At 38.0% G+C, this 21,265-nt stretch overlaps 1 long non-coding RNA gene across 1 annotated transcript in view; it reads left to right on the plus strand.

Moving 5' to 3' along the window:
- The window catches only part of LOC138917166 (uncharacterized), a 62,560-nt gene extending 41,606 nt beyond the window's left edge, over positions 1-20,954 (plus strand). The window contains exons 2-3 of the long non-coding RNA XR_011424780.1: positions 20,262-20,404; positions 20,734-20,954. This is a non-coding gene — a long non-coding RNA (uncharacterized lncRNA). The remainder of the gene's footprint in view (positions 1-20,261; positions 20,405-20,733) is intronic.
- Positions 20,955-21,265: the final 311 nt, after the last annotated feature.

Here is a 21,265-nt window from a genome sequence, read left to right on the forward strand (position 1 = left end):
GAATCCACCAGTGAAGCCATCTGGGCCTGGGCTTTGTGTTTGTGGGGGAGAAAATTTAATTGCCAATTATATTTCTTTGTTTTATTGATGTATTTAAACCGCTAAAATTTATTCTTGAGTCAGTTTCGGTAATTTGTGTCTTTGTAGGAACTTGTTCATTTCATCTAAATTATCTAATTTGGTGTCATAAAGTCATTCATCATATTCCCTTGTAAAATTTTAATTTCTGTCAAGCAGTGATGATGTCTTCTCTTTCATTTCAGATTTTGGTAATTTGTGTCTTTTCTTTTTCTTTCTCAATCAGCCTAGCTAAAGGCTTGTCAATTTTGTTGATCTTTTCAAAGAACTGACTTTTGACTTCATTGATTTTTCTCTATTGATTTTCTGTTTTCTATTTCACTGATTTTTATTCTAGCCTTTACTGGTTTCTTTCTGCTACTTGATTTTGCATTTAGCTTGCTCTTCTTTTTCTATTAAGGTAGAATTTTGGTTTATTGATTTAAAAACTTTCTTCTTTCAGACATGGACATTTAAAGGTGTAAATTTCTCTTAAAGTACTGCTTACCTGAATCCCATATATTTTAATATGGAATTAAAAAGCATAAATTGTATTTCAGTTTCACTTTATTCCATTAAATATAATTTAAACTCTTCTTTGTGATTTTCTCTTTGACCTATAGATTATTTAGAAGTTTTGTTGTTTGCTTTCCAAACATGTAGTATTTTTCCAGATTTTGTTCTGTTAAGGATGTTTAATTGTGATCAGAGAGAATGTTTTGTATGGTTTTAGTCTTCTAAAACGTATTGAGAATTCTTTTGTGATAGCTGTTCTCTCCCGGAGAATATTTCATGTGCACTTAAAAACAATGTGAATTCTGCAGTCACTTTGTGGAGGGTTCTGCGCGAATTGGTTAGGCCAAGCTGGTTGATAGGGTTGAGTCTTCTGGATACTTGCTAATTTTCCGTCTAGCTCTTCTACTAATTACTGAGATTGAGGTATTTCAATCTCTAACTATCATTGCTAAATTTTCTAACTCCCCTTTCAACTGTGTCTGTTTTTTTTCATGTATTTTGGAGCTCTGTGGTTAGGTTTATATACATTTTAATTTTTTAAAATTATACACAATTTTTAATCTTTAAATTATTAATTAAATTACACACAACAGCAGTGTTTTTAATTGTTCTCATGTGTTGAGCTTTTTTTTTTTTTTAAAGATTTTATTTTTTTCCTTTTTATCCCCAAAGCCCCCCGGTACATAGTTGTGTATTCTTCGTTGTGGGTTCTTCTAGTTGTGGCATGTGGGACGCTGCCTCAGCGTGGTCTGATGAGCAGTGTCATGTCCGCGCCCAGGATTCGAACTAACGAAACACCGGGCCGCCTGCAGCGGAGCGCGCGAACTTAACCACTCGGCCAGGGGGCCAGCCCCATGTGTTGAGCTTTTTATCTTTATGAAATACCCCTCTTTGCCTCAAGAAATATTTCTTGTTATAAAGTTTTATTTATTGGATATTAGTGAGCCACTCCAGGGCTCTTATGGTTACCAAGCACCAGGTATATCTTTTTCCATCATTTTACTCTCTCTATATATTTTCAATATATATATTTTTAATCTCAGATAGGTCCTTTTTGGACAGTGTACAGTTGGATTTCTTTTAATCCAGTCTGACACTCTCTACGATTTAAGTGCAGTGCTTAGGACACTCACATTTAACATAGTTATTTACATGATGGGACTTATATCTGCCATTTTGCTATTTGTTTTGTGTTTATTCCATTTCTTATTTTGTCCCTCTGTTTCTTGTTTACTGCCTTCTTTTGTGTTAAATAAATATTTTTTCTGCTTTTTTTTCTCCCCAACTCCCCCAAGTACATAGTTGTATATTTTAGTTGTGGGTCCTTCTAGTTGTGGTATGTGGGACGCTGCCTCAACGTGGCCTAATGAGTGGTGCCATGTCTGAGTCCAGGATCTGAACTGGCGAAACCCTGGGCTGCCAAAGCAGAGCTTGCAAACTTAACCACTCAGCTACGGGGTAGGCCCCAAAATAAATGTTTTTAATGTACCAATTTAATTCCTGTCTTCATTTCTTTAAATATGTGTGTGTTTACATATGTAATTTTTTTCCTTAAGGAAGATTAGCCCTGAGATAACATCCATGCCCATCTTCCTCTACTTTATATGTGGGACGCCTGCCACAGTGTGGTTTGACAAGCGGTGCATAGGTCCACGCCTGGGATCCGAACTGGAGAACTCCAGGTCGCCAAAGCGGAGTGCATGAACTTAACCACTATGCCACCAAGCTGGCCCCCTAACTATATTTTTTAATGGATATTCTAAGATTACAGTATGCATCTTAACTTACTACAATGTCCTTCAAAATAACACTAACTTATTTTGGTAAAATAAAGAAACTTTGCTATATCTCTTGTTCCTCTACTTTCCTTTGTTTTATTATTGTCATGTGTAGTATATCTACTTATATTATAGACCCAACACTACAGTGTTATAATTGTGCTTTACATAAGCTATGACTTTCAAAGTAATTAAAAGAAAAAATAAGAAAATATACATTTGTCATCTTGTGTATTTACCTACATATTCACCATTTTCAGTGCTCTTTATTCCATCATTTGGATATGAATTTGTGTCTAGTGTCACTTTGACTTCCTTTAGTATTTATTTTTGTAAGTCAGGTCTATAAATGATGAATTCTCCCAGTCTTAATCTGGGAATGGCTTTATTTTACCTCCATTTTATAAAAAATGTAATTTTGCCAGATAGAATACTTGATTGACAAAGTTAGCTGTTAATCATATCATTGTTCCCCTGTCTATGCTGAGCAACTTTTCTCTTACTGCTTTTAAAGATTTTCTCTTTGTCTTAGCTTTTTTTGGACTATGTTGTATCTAGTTGTGATTCTTTTTGTGTTTTTCCTACTTAAAATCTTTGCGCTTCTCACATCTGTAGATTAGCAATTTTTATCAAATTTGGGCAGCTTTCATCCACTACTTGCTCAAATATTTTTTCTGCTTCTTTTTTTCTCTCTTTTCCTTCTAAGAATAACATTATATGTAAATTGTTATGCTTATTGCTGGCTCACAGGTTTTTAAGGGTTTGTTTAGTTTTCATTATTTTTTTCCTTGTGATCTTTAGATTGGGTATTTTCTATTATCTATCTTTGAGTTTAATAATTCTTTCTTCTGCCATATCAAAATGTTTTTAGTCTGTCTACTGAGTTTTCATTATAGTTATTGTAATTTTCAGCTAAATTTTGGCAAAATGTAGAAACTTTACTCCACTATATATTTTTCCTCTCCATGCTTTTTTATGTTGGTTTCACTTGCAGTACATCTATGTATGTTTTAAACCCCAAAATATAGTGTTATGATTATTGCTTTATACAATCTTATGTTGTATACCTATGTTTCTCTACACAATTTAAATTTCTCCCTTTTTGTTTTTTTGGTGAGGAAGATTGTCCCTGGGCTAACATCTGTGCCAATCTTCCTCTATTTTATATGTGGGACACTGCCATAGCATGGCTTGAAGAGCGGTGTGTAGGTCCACACTCAGGATCTGAACCCACGAACCACGGGCCACACAAGCGGAGCATGCAAACTTCACTACTACACCACCAGGCCAGTTTCCCCTTGGCTCTTTTTTTATAATTTCTGTTTCCTTATTGAGACTTCCTAGACATTAAGTCATTGTTATCATACTTTCCTTTAATTCTTTAAACGTGATTTCCTTTAATTATTTAATCATATTTTAAATTGCTGTTTTGATGTTTTTGTCTGATAAATCCAACATCTGTGACTCTCAGAGACAGTTTTAGTTGACCATTTACCCCCTAAATATGGTCACATTTTTTGTTTCTTTTCACATCTTGTAATTTTTATTTGAATTCTGAACATTCTAGAGAATATATTGTTTCAGCTCTGAATTCTGCCTTTTTTCTCTGAGGGTGGTTGTTTTGTTTTGCAACTTGCACAGACTAAATCTGTGAAGTCTGTCTCCCCTCCATGTGTAGCCACTAATGTCTATGCTCCATTTATTTTTTAAGTTGTTTATTCATTTAGTCATTTGTTTACATGGTCTTTTTGAGCCTGACTCTCTAGTGCTCTATTAGTATTGAGTTAATGATTAGCCAGAAATTGTACTCAAACACTTTGAACCAATAAGACTCTCACTGTTTTTTGATCAGTAAAGTGTGAGAATGTAAGAATTCAGAGGAGGAGAAAAGTATGGCTTGTTAAAGTATGGAGAAAAGATATTATAAGAGGAAGTCTTGCCTCAAATGATGGTAGAATTTGGCGGGCACAAAAGAGAAGAGCAGAGTGGAATAATGCTGAGAAAATGTGTCAAATCAGAAGTAAGCTCATATGTTTTCAGGATGGAGAGGAGAAATATGTGTCTAAAGTATAGGGTAAATGTTGAAAAATTGGTGCGAAACAAAATTCATGGGGCAGAATGAGGAATTAAGTCAAAGAATTCCATGTGTTTTCAAATGTGGGTGTTGAATCCAAAGGCCTGATAAAAGAGGAGAGGGTAATATTAAGACCAGTTGCTTTAATTTATTTAGTGGAAATTGTTACTGATAGAAAATGAGATCAGCAGTACGTTAAAGATGATAGTACTGATAAGACTGCAATGCTGACAAGGAGGAAGAACATGAAGTTCAGTGGGCTGGAAATGGGACTGAGAAGTGAGGAGAGAGAGTCTATATTCCTCCTTCTCCTTCCTGACTTTATTTTACCAGAAGAGTGTTGATCCCATGAGTCTATGAAGAATCCAGGTCTCTACGAAAAGATGGAGAGAAAAATAGTTCTGGGGCAAAAAATTGCTTGTACATAAAAGAGGAATTTTAAAAATCATAATAGAAAATTAGCTGAATATTTAGTTTCTTGGCTATCATTAAAATTTGAATTTTTCAAAATAAATTTATTTCTTACCATGTCCCATATGAATGTAATCAATTAATTCAGCTTCCTGTGTGACTTGTCACTTCCTCATTATGTCTCTTTCCTATCCCTGGGAATCTCATTCAATCATAGACTCATATTACTGTTGTCATTTTTATGAAAGTTTTCCCATGTCAAGTTAGAAAAACCTTCTCCAGGCCAAGCCAACAAAGACCACAAAAATCTTTGTTCTGCCAAAAGTTATTCTCTCTTAGTCCCCCACACATCGGTTTATGGATTGACTATAATGGGAAGCAGAAATAGTCTTATATTAGATAACTATAACAATATTTTCAAGATAATTCTTAAAAGAATTTGACTTGTCTATGTTTTATACATATTTAATTTTGCATATGTTGTGTGCTTCATGCAAAGATTCTAGCATATGCTCCCTAGTTGCAATAAAAAATAATAATGGTTGGCACAATAAAAAATAACTCATTCCTACCATCTATAACTTTTCCTCATCTATTTAAAAAATGCAATTTAGATATTGTTTAGGACTGTGTTGCCTATATAGGTGAATATATCACAGTCCCTACCTTTGGGGAGCTTGTGAAAGGTAAGGTTTCTGAAGTAAAGGTGACAGGAGAGGTTATTAACAATACGTATAATTTTATATTTTTTCTTTCTTTTTCGTGTTCATTTCCAATTCTTAATATTTGCAATAGAACCGAACATAATTAAGAGACTTGGTCTTAAATAGTTCCTGGTTGGAACATGGAGACAGTGTCCACCATTAAGAAGATTACATTTACAAGCTGATCTCAGTTCCATTTCTGGTTCATTGAACATGTGAGAGTCACGTATAACACCAGAAGCCAGCTGTGGGCAATAGCATATCTCATATTTCATCCAACCCAGCCTTCCTGCCTGAAATGTTGCTCCCTGCTTCTTCACCTTCCTAAATATATGACCCTTGGTTCTCAATTTTAGGATTAAACATTGACACCTTATCTGGCCTAACTCTTTGATTGAGTAGTCCAGTCAGAGTTCCCTTGTGATTTATTGACCTTAGCTTTCTGCTTGATTCTACTTTTTAAGGACCCTTGCAGAATTGCCCATGGTTTTAGGTAAAACTTGACCCTAGCCTTGACTTTACGGGGCAACTGACAGACTAGCCACCACCCTTCTCTGTCGTTGCCAGTGAAGGCAGGGACATTCAGAGAGCAGTAGAGAATCAAAATGATTGAAATATTGTAGTTTGGCTGTGTGAAATGTGTCTAGATGTTTTAACACACTAATGTATCAGTCCATGGCTCTTCAGATGATGGTCCTGTAAGACAATTTACATTCTAAATTCCTTTTCACCCATGGTTGATGAAAACATCATTTATGATTCAAGTTATTAAGGTTTTCCACTGTAACTAGCCAGTTTCACTTAGACTTGTAAATTTAATAAAATCCATCTGTCTTGTCTAGTCAATCCTGCCATATTTGCCTTTCAGTAGAAACAATAACAAATTTGCCTGACTTAGCTTTATGAATCTAAAACCAATTGGTCAGAGTATCCAAAAATTGGTAACACAAAGCCAGTTAAATTGCAAAGATTAAATTAAGAAGATTCTTCTTCTTGATGCACTCTAAAACTCTTCTCATGAAAACACTTTTAGTTTTTGATGTGCACACATCCAAATAGGGAGGTAAACTCTCTGCCCTTAATAATCCAAAAATTGTCTTTCCTTCTACACTTGGTGAATTGTGTCCTCAAGCCATGAAAAGTTATTTTAATTTTAGTATAACCTATTAGTCTGAGAGGAATAGTGCCCAATGTAAGCCTTTGAGGACAGAAGTGGGGGCTGGGCATGAGAGCCATTCTCTCAAATTATGCCTGGAGCAAAAAGTTTTAATCCCTGTCATGAGTTGATAACATTTAGGTTTGATAATCACTGCCTTGAAGAGATCTAGAAAAGAAACCTGAGTGGCCCTTTAACTTTGAAAAATATTTTTATTTATGATTGTTTAAGAGACACAGCTATGTTAAAAACCAATCAATTGTTTGGCCAAGAACAAGATGAAATAGGAGGAGAATAATATCTAATTCCTATGGAATCTATTCTGAGTCAGAAAATGTTTTAGATACTTGTACATGTACTCATGTAATCATACAGCAACCTCTGATGTAAGCATAAATATTATCACCATTTTACAGTTGTGAAATGGATTCATAGAGATGTGAAAATAATAACAACATTTATTGAGCAATTACTACATAGCAGGCACCGTGATCATTGCTGCTTATGAATCTCCTCTAGGTCTCAGAGGATATTTACTAGTTTAAGTACTACTGTGATGTCTGTTTTATAGACCAGGAAACCTAGACTGAGTTACATTAAGTAAGTTGCCCAATGCTCAGCAAGTGGTAGAGTCTGTGAGCTCTTCTAACAGTGTAGATGTCTTGCACTTAACCATTTTGCTGTACTGCTGGAAAGGAGAGAATTGGACCTAATATTTAATGAGAGTCCAAAAGTAGGTCAAATTTATAACTTAAAAACAATAAGCTGTACATAGTATAACATTTATGGAATGCAAACAAGTAGTCTCTGGGTAAAAAATACATATTCATATGTATTTACTTACATTCAAATATATTTTTTCCTATTTACCTAACATTAGAAATTTATTTATAGAAGACAAACATATTAAACCTTGAGGCGTTAACGCTTGGGATGAGGTTATTTGCCAACTGAGAATGAGATGCTGAGATAACTAACTACAGGGCCAGTGACTCTGGGAAATAGGCATGACAAGGCCTGGGGAAGAGGCACAGACAGGGAAGAATGGACAGACTCTGGGTCTTCAGTGGTCCCCAAAAAGGGAAAAGTTTCTAGAACAAAGCACAAGCCTCCTTTACCATCTTTAGTCTGGCTGCTAGGCATCTAAATACTTAGCCTATCTTCTTCTCTCCAGGCCACGTGGACTCAGTTTTCCTCATATGAGTTTGCTGAGAGCAAAGGAGAAATCCCAAAGGACTATTTCTTAAACAAAAGGAGATTTATTGCTTTTAACTGAGAGGGTATTTGCTAGAGTCAGAATTGTGTGTGTGTCAGCTGAAAAGATGATGCTCCTGGCTGTGGACTGGAAGACTATTGAGGAGCTCCAAGCAACTCTTCCTCCTCTGACAGATTTTCAGTTGTCACAGGTCTAACATCTGACCTCCAGAGTCTAGGCTGGAAAGGCAAACCGGAGGTCAGAGCTCTGATGATGAGGTAACAGATATACCTATAGGCCCTGACCCTGGCAAACCAGTTTCTTCCTTATCCTACAGCTCTGAAATGCTGACTCTGTTTCCGTTGCTAAGTCTCAGCATGTGGACATTTGTTCTTCTAGGTAGACAGTGGGGGGAACCAACTCTTGGCTGGATTTCAGGTAGTGGGGCCTGTCTGGGATTAGGCAACCCTGCTATGGACTGAATTGTGTGCTCTCCAAATTCATACATTGAAGCCCTAACCCTAATCTGACAGTTGTGGGGACAAGGCTTTTAAGAGGTAATTAAGGTTGAATGAGGTCATAAGAATTGAGTCCTAATCCAATAAGATTGATGGCCTTATAAGAAGAGGAAGAGAGACTGAGAGAGATCTCCACATGAGCATACCAAGCAAAGGCTTTGTGAGGACACAGTAAAGATGCAGCTGTCTGTAAGCTAGAAAGAGGATCTCACCAGAAACTGAAATGCACTGGCACCTTGATGGAACCTAAAGTTATGAAATGAATGCGTTCACTCAGGGAATTGTTGTAGACAGAGGATAGATGAAATCCAAAGGTAGCTTCCCAGGATGTTCTACAGATATAGGTCATCATGACAAGGAGAGAAAGGAAAAATGACTGAACGGGAGCAGATGGTGAGATGGAAGGAAAAGCATAGAGAGTTGTGGATGGAAGAAAGACATGCGAGGAGTAGAGAATGATGGACACTGTTAAATGTGCTGATAGGTCAGGTAAGATAAAGACTATGAATTAAGCCACTGATGTAGCTATGACCTTGACAAGAGCATTTTCTATGGACTTTTGGGGGCAAAAATCTGATTGGACAGGTTTAGAGAGAGAATGGGATGAACGAGATAGAAATGGCCAGTAAAGACAAATTTTTAAGTGTTATTGTAGAGGAGGACAAAGGAAGGGCACAGTCCTTGAAGGGACGAGCGGGAGTCAAGAGTTTTTTGTTTTGATTTTTTTTAAATAGGGGAAGTAAGAGTAAGTTTCTTTGCTAATGGTAGAGAGAGAAATGTGAAAATCCTTATTCCTGTGATAATTCAGCTTTAGGTAGGAGCATGGAAATTTCCATCCATGGAAACAGGAAGGCAGGGTGCGTCTGAGGACTCAGGGCACAGAGGGGCAGGTGTGGTGAAGAGATATGTGCAAAGGTTCCCGTCTGATTGCTTCTTTTTTCTCATGGAAATAAGAGGCAAGGCCATTGTTTAAAAGTGAAGAGAAGACAGGTATTGGGGTTTGAGGAGAAGATCTGACATATTTTGGATTGGAAACAGTGGGAGAGTAGATGGGCAGGGAAATGACTGTCAGGCACCAATAATTGGTCTGCTTGAGGATGATGGTCAAGAATTTGAAATGTCACCAGTAAAAGCACTTTTTATTAGTCTTTATATTGAGCCAATTTTGACTACAGAGTGCAGGCAGTATAAAAGGAGTCAAAAGTTAAAATGATTTTTACAAATAAATGGTAGCACACTGTGCACACAAGAGTATAATGACATTCTTGATAAGATGCTATGATCCAGTTGTCACCACTTGGGAGGTGTATATTCGAGGAGTGTGCAAGATTGTATTGGGGTTCAGGGTAAAGTATTGAATTTCTAGATATTTTCATTTTACCTAATCTTTCAAACATTTCTATTATGTATATTTTACAATACCCATACTATATGAGTACAATCAAACATGCTTATAGTTTTTAAATAAATAAGGAAACAAACTTGAACTATCCTAGAGACCAAATAGACCTAACAGATGTATACAAAACATTCCATCCAACAGCAGTAGGATATATGTTCTTCTCAGATACATGGAGAACATTCTCCAGGATAGATGACACTCTAGGTCAAAAGAAATCTTAACAAATTTAAGAGGATTGAAATCATCCCAAGTATCTTTTCCAACCACAAAGCAATGAAACTAGAAACCAATAACAGGAAGAAAGCTACAAAATTCACAAGTTTATGGAAATTAGGTAACATAGTCCTCAACACACTCCTGTAGGTAAGGATATTACAAGAGAAAAAACCACAGGCCAATATTCCTGATGAAAATAGACACAAAAATTCTCAACAAAATATTAGCAAACCAAATTCAACCGCACATTAAAAGGATCCTACACTATGACCAAGTGGGATTTATCACTTGCAACATATGCAAATCAATCAATGTGATTTATAAACCACATTAACAGAATGAAAGATAAAAACCACATTATCATCTCGATAGATACGGAAAAAGCTTTTGACAAAATTCAACACCTTTTCATGATAGGAAACACGACTAATTTTATGCTCAGTGGGGAAAACTGAAAGCTTTTCCACTAAGCTCTGGAACAAGGCAAGAATGCTCACTCTTGCCACTTCTATTCAACATTGTTCTGGAAGTCCTAGTGAGAGCAGTTAGGCAAGAAAAAGAAACAAAATCTTCCAAATTGGGAAAAAAGGTAAAAATACCTCTGTTTGCAGCTGACATGATCTTATATGTGCAAAACTCTAATTACTCCACAAAAAACCTGTTAGAACTAATAAAGTCAGTAATGTTACAGGATACAAAATCAATATACAAAAATCAGCGGCATTTATATACACTAACAACAAACTATCCAAAAAGAAAACCAAGAAAACAATTTACATTAGCATAAAGAGAATAGAATACTTAAGAACATATCTAGCAAGGAGGTGAAAGACTTGTATATTAAAAACTATAAAATACTGATGAAAAAACCTTTTTGAAGACACAAATAAATGGAAAGATATCCTGTGTTCATAGATTGGAATAATTAATGTTGTTAAAATGTCCTTACTATCCAAACCAGTCTCCAGATTCAATGCAATCTTGATCGAAATCTCAAAGACGTTTTTTACAGAAAGAGGAAAAACTACCCTAAAATTCATGTGGAATTAAAAAAGCCCTCAAACAGCTAAAGCAATTTTGAGCAAGATCATCAATGCTGGAGGCATCACCTCTCCTGATTTCAAAATAAATTACAAAGTTACAGTCATCAAAACAATACGGTACTAGCGAAAAACAGACACCAAGACAGATGGAACAGAATAGAGAGTCCGGAAAGAAACTCATGCAAATAGAGCCAACTGGTCATCAACAAAGGTGCCAGGAACACACAATAAGAGAGTCTCTTCAATAAACGGTATGAAGAAAATTAGATTTCCACAGAAAAAAGAATAAAATTGGACATTTATCTTATGCCATACATAAAACCAACTCAAAAATAGATTAAAGCCTTAAACATAAGACCTGAAATCATAAAACTCCCAGGAGAAAACATAGAGAAAAACTTCCTGACATTGGCCTTGGCAATGATTTCTTGCATATGACACCAAAAGCATGGGCAACAAAAGGAAAGATAACAAGTAGGATTATACCAAGCTTCCACATAGCAAAAGAAACAATCAACAAAACAAAAAGGCAAACTACAGAATGCAGAAAATGTTTGCAAGCCATATATTTGATAGGGAGTTAATGTCCAAAATATGTAAGGAACTCCTACAACTCAATAGTAAAAAACTAATACTTTGATTAAAAATGGGCTAAGAACTTCAATAGACATTTCTCCAAAGAAAGGATACAAATGGCCAACAGATATATGAACATATGTTCAACATCACTGGTTATGGGAGAAGTGCAAATCAAGACCATAATGAGACTCACCTCATGATCTTAGAATGGCTATTATCAAAAAAACAAAAGATAAGTGTGGGCAAGGATGTGGAGAAAAGGCAACTCTTGTACACTGTTGGTGGGAATGTAAATTGGTGCAGCCTCATAGAAAACAGTAGGAAATTTCCTCAAACAAATTAAAAACAGAACTACCTGGGGCTGGCCCTGTGATGCAGCAGTTAAATGCACACGTTCTGCTTCGGCGGTCCGGGGTTTGCCAGTTAGGATCCCGGGTGCGGACGTGGCACTGCTTGTCAAACCATGCTGTGGTAGGCGTCCCACATATAAAGTAGAGGAAAATGGACACACATGTTAGCTCTGGGCCAGCCTTCCTCAGCAAAAAGAGGAGGATTGGCGGCAGATGTTAGCTCAAGGCTAATCTTCCTCAAAAAGAAGAAAAACAAAACAGAACTACCACATGATCCAGCAATCCCACTTCTGAGAATACGTCCAAAGGAATTGAAATTAGGTGCTCAAAAGATGTCTACACTCCCATGTTCATTACGCCATTATTCACAATAGTCAAGACACAGAAGGATGAATGGATAAACAAAATGTGCTATGCACATACAATTCAAAATTATCCAGTCTTAAAAAAGAAGGAAATTCTACAATGTTCAACAACATGGATGAAACTGGAAGACATTGTGCTAAGTGAAATAAGTCAGACACCAAAAGACAAATACTACATCATATCACTTACGTGAGGAATCTGAATTAGTCAAACTCATAGAGGCGGAGAGGAGAATAGTCTTTCCCAGAGACTTGAGGGGGGGCAGGCAGGAAATGGGGAGGTGGTAGGCAAACCTACAAAACTTTAGTTGTACAAAATGGATAAGTTCTGGAGATCTGCTGTACAGAATAGTGTCTACAGTAAACAATACTGTATTGTATACTTAAAAATTTGCTAAAAGGGTAGATCTATGTTGTGTTCTTATCACACACATAAAACAAGAAGAAGGAGAAGAAGAGAGGGAGGAAACTTTTGGAGAGGATGGATATGTTTATGACACAGATTGTGGTGATGGTTTCACAGATGTATACTTACTTCCAAACTTAATAAGTTGTGTATATTAAATATCTCTCTAGAAATACTACATGTGTTTTCACTCGCAATTAGTGATCAATTATTTTAGAGATAGCTTAACATCCTGAATATAATGGAGGAAATACAAAATAAAAGAGAATAATGAAATACACAACTCCTGTTACTAATATCACATCTTAGAGGATAGCTGTCATTTCTCTGGTCTAACAAAAAACAATTTTTAAGTAAGCAAAAAAATTTTTTGCATACAATTTCCACCTCTAAAAGTGTTTTACTCCATTTATTTGTTCCCTTTCCATGTACTTTTACAATTTTCCATTTACAAATATGCAATTGTTTTAAAATTTCTACCTCTTTTAAGACTTAAGAAATAAATTTAATTCTATGGAGTTCTATATTAATGTGTCAGTTGCTATATTGGAGAGTTAGTTCATCTATCAATCTTTCGGAAGAAAATGACATTTCTGGGAATATACTGGATTTTCCAGACAGATTTTTGTGTTCTCATCATGACCCTGTTTATCTTACTCTGACTCGTTGGAAAGACCAGGAACGTCTCTTAATTTACAATGCTGGATTTCCTTTTGCTCTCCCTGGGGTCTCATTTCTCCCAAACAATTCCTTCAGCTGCGTATCACTGAGCAAGAGAGACACTATGGATAATGGAAAGATCCACAGTAAGGCTGGCTCCCTGCCTCGTTTGTGAAAATCATATTGGACGATCCTGCTCGGCTAAACCAGATGTCCTCCGCTAATTCATTTATAAAACTATGCTCCAGTGAAAATCTATAATAAAATGATCTAGAGCCTGGACTGAAAGAAGGAACAAGTACTTGACTTACTCTATACTTTTATTTTAAAGAAATGTAAAACTGAAACATTTTTAAATTCATGATTTTCCCTGAGACTTTAACTATATCATCTCTTTCTTTCCTTGAGCTCAGGCATCTTCATTACAAACCAAAAGATCCAGCTTGAGATTTTCCCCAAGGTTTATATTTTTCATTTTCTTGGAGTGGAAGAAATGAAAATGACAATCCATGATGTCTCTTTAGAGTCAAGAGCTTTATAAAAAAGAAAACAAGTGCTTTCTCTCCTTTTCCCCTTTTTCCTCAGCCAAAGCTAGAAGAGTAAACTGTCTTTAAAACTATTAAAGGATAACTTTTAAGAGATGATATAATCATGCCTCTTATACAGATATAAAATAAACACATTTCAAAGACAGGTAAAGCATTATAATTGGTTTAAAGGAGATTTCAAAGAGCAGAGGTATAAATAGGGAATTGGGAATTCTGAAATGAATTTACAAATTGCTGTGATACGGGTCTATCCACAGGGCAATAATTGGTTGCATTCCATTGGAAATGATTGATTTTCAAGAATTATTTGCAATATCATTAGTTTCCCACAACTTACAGAGTTGTAAAAATAGTTCAAAAGCAATGAAAGGCTGAGATAACTTCAATGGGTGAGCTAGACCAGACACTTAGATTTTTGTTTTGGCTTATTTCAAAGTCTCACATTTTTTTCCTTTCTAAACTACCATCCCTAATATCCCATCAAAAATATATAGATACAATTCCTATGGAAATTCCTTCCAAAAGGTTTTCTACAACTACACCACTCTTTCATTAAAAAAAAAAAAAAAAGGTAGATATTGTGGCAGCGTTTTAGTTATGGGGTCATGAGATTTGCTGGCATGTTGAGATCTGGGAAGTATATGCAGCCATCCTAAGTTCTATGCAAAAGTGTAATGCTTCTAAGGAATACAAGATCGTTCTGTTAAAAAATAATGTCCATTTGCAATCATCACAGTTATTAAAAATTAATCTTTTAGGTTGTACTTATTTGGGCGAGAGGAATGTTGACGTAAGACCCTCTGAACCCAGTCATACAGGGAAATGATTGGGTTAAGAAAAAAGACACAAAAGTGAAGTGATATTTACCGAGCACCAAGTTTCAGTTAAGTGCTTCACGGGTCATATAAATTTAAATCTCAAGAAACATTATAAAGAAAGCCTTATTTTCTTCATTTCATAGGCTGGAGAACATTAAGTAATTTAACTAAAGTAGAATTGGGATTCAAATCCAATACTCTAAGAGTTCTGATTCCAAAAGTTCACATTTTTTGTCTGTTCCCAAAGAAGAGGTAGAAAGATGGTGGCTCAAAATCGGATAAAAGCTTCTCATAGGTGGGGGTAACATAACTAAATCATAAAATATGAGAGCAAAATAAACTTCTGCTAATGGCTATCTTCCTGAGCAGCACACTGTATAGAGACGATAAAGGCAGAGGAGCTCCGGGGAGGTGGAGATGGAGACCCATGCTCCATCTGTTCAGGTGCCCCCTTTCCCTCTCAACAACTTCGTTGGAGCCTCTAAGGATCCTCAGAAAATAGTTTTGAATCCCGAGCTCATCCAGTCTCAGCAAAGACACATCTTTGCGTTAGAACCAAATTTTTGATTCCAAATCCAATGCTCTTGCAAATAATCCAGGTTGCCCTTACTGAAATAAGAGTTGTGCTGGAACCAGCATTTTAATTCAAGGCCAGTACTGTAACCAGACCGCCATCAGATCTGATTGAGGGGAGACCTGCTCTCTCATGGTTCTCTGAGCCCACCCATCTGGAATTAAGAAAGCATCTCCCAGCTTCTTTTGTGGAGAATCTCCATGTAGGAGAGCATCTTGAGAGAGCTCTATGGGCTGAACAAAGGAAGAAAGCCAGCCTGAAGCCACAGTCCAATCTGACTAGGGTCAGAGGTAAGAGGTAGAAGATAGGGTGAGTGAAAAGGGAGCTTAATCCAGGTACAGAGATGTAATTGACAAGCTAGACCATCTCCCTTTGCCTCCAATAGCAAATCTGCTACTGAGGCCATGGAGTTTGTGGCTGGTCATGTACTGCTTCAGGAATCTAAAAGAACCTTCCAAATGCCTGCAGACACATTAGCAGTTGCAAAAGCATCAGTCAGGGAAGGTTAGATTATGCTGCAGCAACATACAATCCCTAAAAGTCAGCATATCACACAACGAAATTGAATTCTGAATTATGCCAGATTTGCAACACAGATCATCAGAAAGGCTCTGCTCACCCTGGTCCCTTAGGGACATGAGCTGATGTGCATTCCATGGGCAACATAGACTTCTACTATTCTACCATTTCCACAGCAGTGAGAGGGGAATGTGACTATTAAAGGTTTGTTCACATGTGGCGCACATCAATTTAGCCCTTTCGTTGGCCAAGGCAAATCACGTGGCTACGCCTAGCTTCAAGGGGGACAGAGAAGTGCTATCCTCCCATGTACCCAGAAGGAGAACCAGAATGTCCCAATGACCACCACACCAAGACCCAAAGCACAACAGAACATTGAATTTACAGAGTATACAAGTGCATGCTTTTCTAAGTGTATTGTGCCTTTTGTCTCCACAATTCTCTTTTGTGTTTATATTATCTTTTGCCCCAAAGGTTCCTGTCTTTCTCTGGATCTCTCATTGTACTACAGACTTCTTCCTCTATAGCCCTGGTCCCATCTAACTCCCCAGTCATTCCTGAAGAGGACTGGCCACCTCTCACTGGAATTACTCTGTGCTCAGGCACTGCCTGACTGAAGGACCATTGCCCAGGCTAAAAGCTTGCTACTGCTCTGCTCCACCCACAGATTTGGACCTGTTTGACTATTGGCCCTGAATGCATCCAGCCTGACTTTGCACAACCCTTGGTACACTGACATTGGATTATTCTTTCAGTCCAAAATGGAGGTCATTTCAGATTCTTAAATGTCCTAATTTCCTCCGTTTCACCACTGGTCTAGCGGTTAGGACTCTGAATGCCTCATAGCCATATATTTAGTTATGATACCTCACAGCTTTTTCCACTAATTCTCGGGCCTGGTAAATTATGACATAAATGGCAAGTACAGTTCACTTCCCTGTTGGGTTGGTGCTGGACTGTGAGTGTGGGGCAAGTTTCTGCCTGACTGATATCCTCAGCATGTTCTCCTTTCTTCCCTGCACCCACTGCTTCCTCCTGCTCTTCTCCACAGCATATGGATCACAATGAATGGACGGGAGAGCCATGGAGAGGAGTCAGGTGTGTGTGCCCCAACACGGAATCACTCCATTTAAGTTGTTTGACTGTTTCCACTAAAGTTTTCCAAATCCCTTGGAAGAATGTTTGAAGAAATTGAAATTCTCATTCCCTCATTTCTCTATGTTTGCTCAATGCTCTTGAGCTCACTTCATCAATGTTTATTTTAGGAGAACTTTATTTGAAAAGGATGAGGTACAAGAATTGCTTGACCTCTATACGAAAAATGTATTCTTTGTGATTCTTTTGATTTGTCCCTTTAAAGCAGAGACTTTTGTCCTAATAGCCTAGGGCCTGTATTGACACCCAAAATGGAAGAGCTGTAGAGGAGGAGGCGTCCAAAAGTCTTTACCTCTGAGAGAACCTTGGAATAGTGTGAGTCAATTTGTTCCACCCCATCCTACATCCAGCCCCCACTCACCATTTGCTTCTACCTCTATAGAGGTGATTTCTCTCTGCTGGAGTTTCCTGCATGAAAAGCCATGGTATATAGGAAGTACTCTGGGATCTAGTGCTAGTTCAATTGCTTATATTTTATGCAAAAGTTGGGCAGTCATTGAAACTCCTTGAACCTCAGTTTCTACATCTTTCAAATGGGGATAATGTCCTTTGCCTTGTTCACCTCAGCAAGGAGTTTACTTTGCTAATGTTTAAGACAATAATAGCCAGCACTTGGTGAGCACTGTGCTAAGGTTAGATTTCATTGAATCTTGACAATACTATGAAGTAATTAGGGTAATTGGTCCCTTTTTTAGAGGAGGAAGCTGAAGTGGTTAAGTAATTTATATTGTTACAGAGTTGTCAAGTGGTTCAGTTGGTAAGAGTCACACATTATATTCAGTCTGACTGCAAATCCTACACTCTTACCCATTAAGAACTTCCATTCAAAAGAGCCAATGGACTAGTAAAATCATAGGAAAGGCTCCACAAGTGGGAGAGACTGCTGTTCTCTGTAATGTGCTCCCCATCTCAGAAGGCACCTTGGCCACCAGCTTGCTGGGTTGAGGAGCTGGATGAAATTGGGGAGAAGTAATGGTGTGCCATAAGCACCTAACTCAACCTGAGCTAATCAAAACCTCTTCTGGGAGAGTCTAGTGGCTAATTTGTGATTTTTGTCATTCTGGACTGATTTTTTGAACTAAGAAGGGATACACTGTGGAAGTGTTGGGCAGCCATGTCGTGGGGAGCTGGTCTGGAAAGGGGGTGAGAATGGAGCAAATGTGCAGAAAGAGGCAGAAATGAGACCAGGTGACAAAAGAAAGAGGATGCAGAAGGATGCCAAGGGTTTTCTGTATCCAGGAACAACCTGTTTTGAAGGTCAGAGTCACTTCCTGCTTTTCAGTACCATGAACCAGCCCCAATACCCCCCCATTTCATGCTTGAGCTATTTGGGGGCATTTATGTTACTTTATCCAAAACTTATCACCTTCTCAAAACAACCCTATTTTCATCCGTAAATGCATGTTCTTAACCTCTGCTGTTCAGGTGTTCTCTTTGGGTAGTCATTGGTCATTTTGGTTGGTTATTGAAACAAGGGTCTTAATTTTATTACAAAATTGTTGAGATTACTAGCTTTGGACTCAGACAGACCTGGGTATGACTCTGACTCCATTTCTGACTAGCTGTGTCACCTTGCACAAATTGTCTGTTCAAGCCATAGTTTCCTAATACGTTCAAAGGAACAACGATTACTTTGTAGGGTTGTCAGGAAGAATAAAAGGGAAAATGCATAGCATGGGTAGTACAGCACTGACATCTTCTATAGCGAGGACCCATTGATACTATAGCTCATTTTTCAGTTTGAAATGATCTTTCTGGATTTTAATTCTACAAAAGTCACTTTCTGTGCCTATTGGTAAGCACAATTGCATTGTATTTCTTGGCGAATTTCCTGTATTCAAAAACACTGATTAGAATTTGTTCATTTTAGGATTAAAAAAAACCCTGATTGTCCTTTGTCCTTGACAGCACTGTCACCCTTGTTGGCTTAAGGCCAACCTGATTTCTGCACTGGAAGGGCTGCTTTTTGCCTGTAAAAGGAAATGGCTGCGAGAACTCCTCAGATGCTGTCTTCACTGCAGATAGCAATAAACATCTGTGGGGAGTGTGTTAACTGGTTTTGATCCTCGTCATTTTCCGCCGCATTACTGAGTCAATGCCAGGTAGACAATGTCAGCAAACAGAAACCAGTGAAAGCTGTCCTGAGATAGGCTAATAGACAGCTTTGGCCTTGGCTTGCGCACTCCTACTCAATCTCCTTGACAGATTAAAGATCCCTCACACGTTTCCACTGCTAGGTTAATATATGGATGGGCATTACTTCACCGACTTTGTTTATCACCCATCTGCTTAAGAGATGGAAGATGATTTACTGCATTGAAGAGGTTTATTGAAAAACCAATTCCCGGAGCCAGAGAGAATTGCTCCATGGTGCAGCATCCCAGTCAGAACTCTAAATATGAGCTCGTATGGCTGCTCTCCCTAGTGTACAGAGCCCCATGTTGCTGGGCCCAAATGCTATAAATGTGGCCCACAATTTATGCATGGGAAGAATATTAGCTCTAAGGATCTTTGGCACTCTTCCTACACTAACTGAAGGTGTGAACTGGGACAATTTACCTACTTTCTGAGCTTCACAGTCTCATCTCTAAAATATGGGGATGGATAGTAGCATTTGCTCCAGTGAGGACTGGTGAGGGTTAAAGACCATGCATTGCTATAGGTAGTCACTAGTGCATGGTAAATGCTGATGAACACATAATTGTTGCCTTGATGACAAAATGGCAGTCATACTGATAATGTCAAGGCACTTGAGTCCTTACATAAGGAGTTGATGAGGCATTTAAAGGACATCTGGCCCTTTTAGCCCACAGGTAGCAGTAACTATCTTTCGACTCCTTCTATCTTCTTGCTTACAGCTGCCCCATAGACTGTGTACCTGCATCTTTGGTAAATCTCCTAACAGGAGCCCTCCCAACTCGAGTTGCACCCAGGACTTAGGTCCTAAGAACAGATTTGACACTTGGATCAGAGGCTTATTTGGTTCTGAATTTTCAAACACAGTTGGTCCTTAGATCCTGACCTCAGACACCCTGACTGAACCATGGTTTTCCAAAGCCACTCCTACAGGCCTCTGCCAGAGCTGCTGAAGGAGAAGCTGGCTTGGAAAAGCCCATATAGAATTCCCAGGGGCTCTGCAGGGACACTGAGTGCTGTGGTCACTTAGCCCCTCCTGTTAGCTCAGAGAGGCATCTTGATTATGTTCTTCTTGTTCTAGAAAGATATCACTGCTTGCATCTGCTTTACCCGTGTGCGTTAGCTGGTCCAGGACCGAGGACACAGTGAATGCTCCTCAGAGAGGGACTCAAGCTGAAATGGTGGCATTGCTCTTTCTGCAAGCATCTGAATGACTACTATAAGGTAATAATCTTTAGGTTTTAAGCTTTCAAGTCTCAAACTATACATATACTACTTTTAATCATTATGGGATCTAGCCAAAAAATATTCATTTCATTTTCAGAAGGGCAATGAGGAACTTTAGAGTACAGCAGCTACACCCACAATTTCTATTTTTCGAAGTTGAAAACTGATCTCCCCCTTCAATTTCAGATGATTGTGAATAATTTTGTATATCCAGCACCATATTGCCAACCTCAGCCTTTCTTTCTTAAGCTCATTATTTCCTAATGATTTTCTTGGCCGCAAAACTCATAAAACTCCCCTGAGTTACTTTTTTTTTCAACTCTCAGGACATTTGTTCCATTTGTTCAGCATCTGTGCCGGACAACATCTGGAGCCTGAGGAAATTCCAACGCTCGGCGTATGACGCGTAAATGAAATTACTTTTTCATGCACTTCAGAAGAGATTCAAGAGCATCTTTCTGACCAAACAAGCCCTTTTGTTCCCTTCCAGCAAGTGTTTCTCATTAAAAATGTCATCTCCCTAATAAATTGCCTTATTGCCCCTGCAGCTGGGCCTATTGTTTTCATGGTTTTATGCACTCTCTGATTCTCACAGGGAACAGAAAGCAAGAGAAAAATGGGATTTTTTCCCCATTCTGTCTGCATGAGATGTCTTTCTTTCACCCTTTGTATTGGAGTGAGAGCTCGTCTTTTAGAGGAGACCTCTGTGCTCCCAATATTCACCGCATTTGGCAAATTGTCCCGAAACACATCCTGTCAGATTTACTTTCCCTATCTGGACGCTGCAGCTTGCAGAAGTGACTCCAGCTCAAGCTGAAAGGTGGGATTTTGTGGTTGTGTCCTAGTGATTTTTTTTTT

This window comes from Equus caballus, chromosome 1 (assembly GCF_041296265.1).
Source record: "Equus caballus isolate H_3958 breed thoroughbred chromosome 1, TB-T2T, whole genome shotgun sequence".
Classification (NCBI taxonomy): domain Eukaryota; kingdom Metazoa; phylum Chordata; class Mammalia; order Perissodactyla; family Equidae; genus Equus; species Equus caballus.